This window comes from Dendronephthya gigantea, unplaced genomic scaffold, assembly GCF_004324835.1.
Source record: "Dendronephthya gigantea isolate DGI-Jeju-01 unplaced genomic scaffold, DenGig_1.0 000125F, whole genome shotgun sequence".
Lineage (NCBI taxonomy): Eukaryota > Metazoa > Cnidaria > Anthozoa > Malacalcyonacea > Nephtheidae > Dendronephthya > Dendronephthya gigantea.
The window spans coordinates 670,049-676,223 of record NW_021163135.1 but is presented as its reverse complement, the minus strand read 5'-3'; the positions used below and the strand labels follow the sequence as shown (position 1 = coordinate 676,223).

Sequence of the window (6,175 nt, the reverse complement as noted above, 5' to 3'; positions counted from 1 at the left end):
TATAAACGTCAAACTATCGCCCAAGAGGAAAAGCCACTCAATAGTATGCGGAATGCTCTTTTCAGTGTTTGCTAGCTAGATACTTGCCTGGAGCATGCACACATCAATTAGAACTATCTTTTCCATAATTGTTTGGTAAAGTGAAACCGTTTAATTATTGGCGCAAGCTAAAAAATCATGATGAACATGATATTTAAGTAACAAGTAGATGTGTAGTCAGGTAAATTGCACTGATGAAGGCCCAGGTTAAACGGACCGAAAGCTTTGCAGTATTAAATACTTATGTAGTGTACCTACAAGTTAATTTACTTATTGATGTCACCATACAAACTTACAAGAATATTACAACTCTGGGTTAGTTCTCCCTTACCATTCAGGGTATCCACGATATGTGCAAAAATTAATCAATACCTGTCTGATACATATTTTGTATTGCATAAAAATCTAATGAAGAACATATGTAGTGCATAAGAAAATATTTTCATACTCACATTAATAAATATATGTATAAATAATAAAAGATATATATATATATATATATACACAATATGAAACATATCAATAAAACATCAAATCAGAGAACAGCAATAAATTTAATTTTTTGTTAAAAGTTCTGTTTAATGCTGGCTGTAATAATTTCATAAACGACTGGTGCTAGGATATAGGAGAATTGCTTAAGTAGCCATGCTAGAACACTGTACCCCCCTGTTGCCTTTGATTCTTTGAGATGATTCTTGATCTGACCTATGCTAGGGAGGGATGGTGCATAGTCTGAGAGAAATATTTCAAGGTCATTTAAGTGTGGGCTAGTTGTTGTGTTGATGTTTTCCCATGGAGAAATAAAGGATTTCTGAAGTTTAAAGTACAAAATTTACACATCTGGTAGTATTTACACATCTTCTAAGTTTCCTAGTGGAAACCAACATTGGGTCAATGGATCCTTTCACGATTTGCTTTGACACCTTTGCAAAGTCATGTGGCCATGCCACCATAACTTCTTTTTGTTTGTTCCAGCCAACATTTTTTAATGTACTAGCATCTTCATGACGAATCCAGAATGTTTCGCCAATCTCACAAGACTTTTCATCAATAAATTCTAACAATGCATACTTCATCTTGAAGAAAAATCACTCCAAATGCTGCCGATCAAGGTGAGATATGATATTTGAACTTTGAAACCAACTTAGCATGAGCAACACTCACTGCATCCTAGCTCTGTTGCTCTCCACAAAGGCCCTGGGATTTGCTGTTGATCTTCATCAGAATTCCTACAAAGAGATTTGGTTGCATAGAATAGAATCAGGCTAAAATTTAAGAAAACATTGTGAGCACAAAGAATGCAAATGCATGTATTGATGAGACAGAAATTTTTGAAATTTTTGAATGAAAAATGAGAAATTTTTCACTAACCAAGACTAATAATTCTAACATAACATTAAAAGGAACAAAAAGATGCTATTCGTCATATTAATAATGGAAGAGATGTAATTGCCATTCTACCCACGGGGTTTGGGAAATCTCTAATATACCATAATACCAACTTTTGCCATGTTAATTCGACTTCATTAAAGGGAAAGAAGCAATGTTTCTGCCGTATGGCCAGAAACAATTGTTATCGTAATTTCCCCATTAAACACTCTTATGGTCGATCAAATCAAGAAGGTAACAACTGTTACAGATGTAAAGACAGGTGTTTTAAGCCATGATGACAATGTGATTTGATTGCATAATCTGTGGCAGCCAGAAGACACCTGAAAAGATAAATAATGTGATTGATTCATCATCATCATCCAGGGTTGATAATTCAAATTGCTTTGAGAAATTAAATTGCACTTACAATGTTGTTTGTACACAATTAAGATCAGACAGAGGTTTTATTCAGGGTTGCCAGGTCTTCTGGGACAGAAAAAGCCAAACCGAATATGAAAATAAGCCAAAAAGAGCCAAACTCTAAATTATGATGAGGGGATTGGGGAGAAGTCTATCATACCGTTCCGTTTTGACTTCCAATTTACACCCGAAATGCTGTTATATTATTTATGAAACTTTATGAAACTACAAATTTACCAGTTTTTGACTTTGTCTTTAACTTAATTTTATTATAATGGCCCAGTACATATAGTTTCATCTACTTGTTATTCAAGTGACTCAACAGTCTCAACTTTGACATCTTTGTCATTCAAAGAATTGGTTGCTTTCTTATATATATCCTTTGTAAAAAGTTCCAGCATTCGTTTAGATGGCTTCAGGTCTTTGCAGCACATTTCTCTAAAATACAGATGAGTACGGATTCTGACGATCGCTTCAAGCATGGAAGGGCTCATCTTGTTGGGGCATTTTGTCTTGATTGCTCCACAGCATTGCTTGTTGGTGCATTGGTAGGTTAGTCAAAGAAGCACGCCCAACTTGGTTTAGAATATTGGAAGGATGCAGATGAGATAAGCCTTTTAAAACGTCCTTTGAAGAGGGAAGATGTTGCTAAACTTGGGCTGCGGCTTCCAAAAGCATTGTATGGCATCTCTCGCAGACTTCACGAACTTTACAAACTGTATTTTCATCATTTTTTTGGTGGGGAATCAGGGCATCTGCTTCAAAGAAAAACTTTTCTCAATAATCCACTTTATCCATTGGTAAGGGTACACCAGACAAGTTGTAAACACGATCTTTCAGGCTTTCATGGTAGAGGCTGAGCTCCTTCATCACATGTGCTTCAAGATCGGTTGCTTTGAACAATGTGTTAATTCTTTCGAATTCTGACACCACAGGCGATAAAAAGTGGAAGTAGAGATGGTTCATTGGATCATTGAGCATCTCTTGATCATTCTTGCCTTAAATCGAGCATTTGCGTCCACTTCGGATTCCGCAAGAGAAAAATATGTCAGCAATATCTCCCAATTGGTTAGGATATTGTAGATTACTTTCCCCTGCACCAACCTCCTTTGATTTCTGGAAAGGAAGAGGAAGGGTTAACTCTTCTACAGAACATCCTTCAAATGTTGTAAACAGCTGCTTGTAGGCATCCCGATATACACCACTCTTGGAAAACCACTTTGGTATTTCGGAAAGCATGAAGCTAAGATTTGCAGGCATCTTTTCAAAAGCGTGTTTTATGCAGAGGGCCAGTGGATGGCAGACACATTTTATTAGGATGCGTTTTGGAGATTCTTCTTTAATATGGGACCATACTGAGTTATGCTCTCCAACCATAACAAATGCTCGGTCACTGGCATAACTAATGCAATTCGCAAGGCTTAGGCCAGCATTCTCTAGCGAACCTTTCAGTGCTCAAAACCAAACCTTCGCCTGTTGCTTTAATCACTGGTATAAGACTCAAAAGGGCGTAACAATTTTTTTCTCAGACTTGCTATAGAAGTGCATGATCACGCAAAGAAGTTTGGTACAAGAAACATCTGTTGATTCGTCCAAGATGAGGCAATATTTCTGGCCAGCCATATCTTCATACAAATCTCTGTACAGGGCAAAAGCGATCACATCTTTGATCAGTAGGCACTTTGTTCGATGTAACTTCAAGTGTTCCAGTTTACTGCCTTTTCCATGATTTACCATAATTTCGCCGAGGTGGTCGACGGCCATTATCAATGTGTGGCACGTTACAGCAAGAGCAAGTTGAAGTTCAATCTCTTTAATATTGTCATTGACATTACAAGGTGCAAGTGTTATTTTAGAATTATATGAAACCAACTTTGCTTGCCTTTTATGCTTTGCAAATTCCTCGTGTTTGCTGATTTTTGACAATCTTGAGGTCATATTTCTTCGGCGCGGTGAACAATGCGCATCCTCTGATTCATCCATTGCTTTTTTAATCCAAGGATACTTTCTTTTCCACTCTGACTTGAACTTTCGCGATGACTTTTCCAGCAATTTCCTTGATTAGTCGACGGCTTGCTTAAACTCATTTTGAAAGACTTTAAATAAACCTCCGAGCAAATTTTACGAGCGAAAATTAGTATAATATTGAGTAGTATATTCAGTGTTTTTAAAAAGTGAATGTGTGAGATTCGAAGTTGGAACACGTTTGTTACGTGCTTCAAATGCACTGAAGGGATTCCTGGTTTTGAATTTTAATTTGTTTCCATAAATGCACAAACTTACTCAGTATAGATCCTCGCAAAGAGACTAACATATTTTAGAGTACACTAGACGAAGACTTTTTTATATATTAATGGATTAAATGTAAATTATAATGGATTAAATGTAAATAGACTGCACCATAGACTGCAAGTGCTTGCAAGATTAATAATATAAATAAAGCAGTTGATAATAAATACAGCATTATAGACTATATAGTTATTAATAGAAGCGTACACACTACACACCCTTTAGAATGATAGTACTATGGTTGCCGAAATGTAGCAAAATTCAATACAGGCAATTTATATGCAATATACTGTTAAAATATTCAACAAACTCATATAATATTCAATAATCGCAAAAATGTTCAATATACCCTTTTGTGTAACATTGTGTAACATTGTGTAACTGCGTTAAATATTCAATGCGACAGGCGAAATCATCACTAAATTACACTGTAAAATATTTAACTCGGCAAAAATATATTCAATAAAATCTCGAAAAATATTCAATAGCTTTGGAACAGCGGTCAGTAGCATCCACTCTGCTTTACTTGGCCTTTTCACCAAGCGAAGTGTTATTTCAAACATGGCCAAACAAACTTTTGAAAATGAAGAAAATGACAACCCATCATGGATTGATGTTTTTAACAGAGTTAATCAGTTACTGCAGATGATTAACGAAAAAGTCGACGATGGAAGGATATCCTTTCATGAGGCTTCTTTAATTTTCAACAAGCTTGAGACAGCTTTATCAATGGTTGTGAATCTTACCACATTGGATATCGATTTAACAGAGAACACTAGACTTGTACTACTGCAGCTTTCCCAGTGTTTGACAGAACTACACAACTACTGGGCAAATAGAATAGCCAATATAAGATGAGCGACAGACACTCTGCCCAATTTAAGAATTGAAAATGTCAGCATGTCAAGTGATCCAGGTAGATCATCTCTTTCTATACCAAAGGAAATTCTTGAAGACCTAAGGAATTCTGGGTACTAATGGACTGAAATTTCGAAAATTTTACTAGTATCATGATGGACTGTACACCGTAGGGTATGGGAATATAATTTGCAACACCTTGACAGATTTTCTGACATATCTGATGATGAACTAGACCAGGTAATCATGGGCTATATATCGAGACATGGCAATAACCACAGGTGAATCCTACCTTATTGGCTACATTAGATCTCAAGGTATTCGTGTTCAGAGAGACAGGGTACATTCTTCCCAAACGCGTGTTGATCCTGAAAATACTGCCCTTCGTTTGGCATGCGTAATTACTAGGAGAGTTTATACTGTCCTAGGACCAAATGCTCTCTGGCATATAGACGGTAATCATGCTTTGATTCGATGAAAGTTTGTGGTGCATGGGTGCATAGATGGTTTTTCCAGGCGGATAATTTACCTTCTATGTGCAGACAACAACCAGTCTGACACTGTTGTGCATGCTTTTGCCGCAGCAACTGACGAATTTGGTTATCCATCCCAAGTTAGAGAGGATCACGGAGGGGAAAATGTTCAAGTAGCGAGGTTAATGGAAAGAGAGAGAGGTGAAGGGAGAGGTGAAGTTTTATTGCTGGGCCATCGACCAGAAAATCAAAGAATAGAAAAATTATGGAGGGAGGTATTCTGTTGCTGTTTATATTTATTTTATTGCATATTCTATGCCATGGAGGAAACTGGTGTCTTGATTTGGACAATAATGTCGATCTATTTCTACTGCATTATGTATATTTACCGCGAATTAATCATTCTCTTCAAGAGTTCGCAGCAGCCTTTAACAATCGCCCCATGAGAACTGAGAACAATTGGAGTCCAGAAGAAATTTGGGCAAATGGAATGATAAATCACTCTGTTAGACAGCTTTTAGAAAGGCATGAAATTGAAAACATTGAACTATATGGCGTTGACTGGAATGGTCCTATTCCGGCCGAAAATCAAACACTGTGGAGGTGGAACCACTGAACTGCCCATTTCCAATTGAGTACCTTATCAACTTCAAGATCATGTTAATCCGCAACAAGAATCAAATAACTATGGTATAGAACTGTTTACACAAGCGAAAGACTTTCTG

General features: G+C 36.8%; 1 pseudogene; it reads left to right on the top strand.

Annotated features, from left to right (window-relative positions):
* The first annotated feature begins 4,680 nt into the window (after positions 1-4,680).
* Positions 4,681-5,896, top strand: LOC114535810 (annotated as a pseudogene).
* Positions 5,897-6,175: the final 279 nt, after the last annotated feature.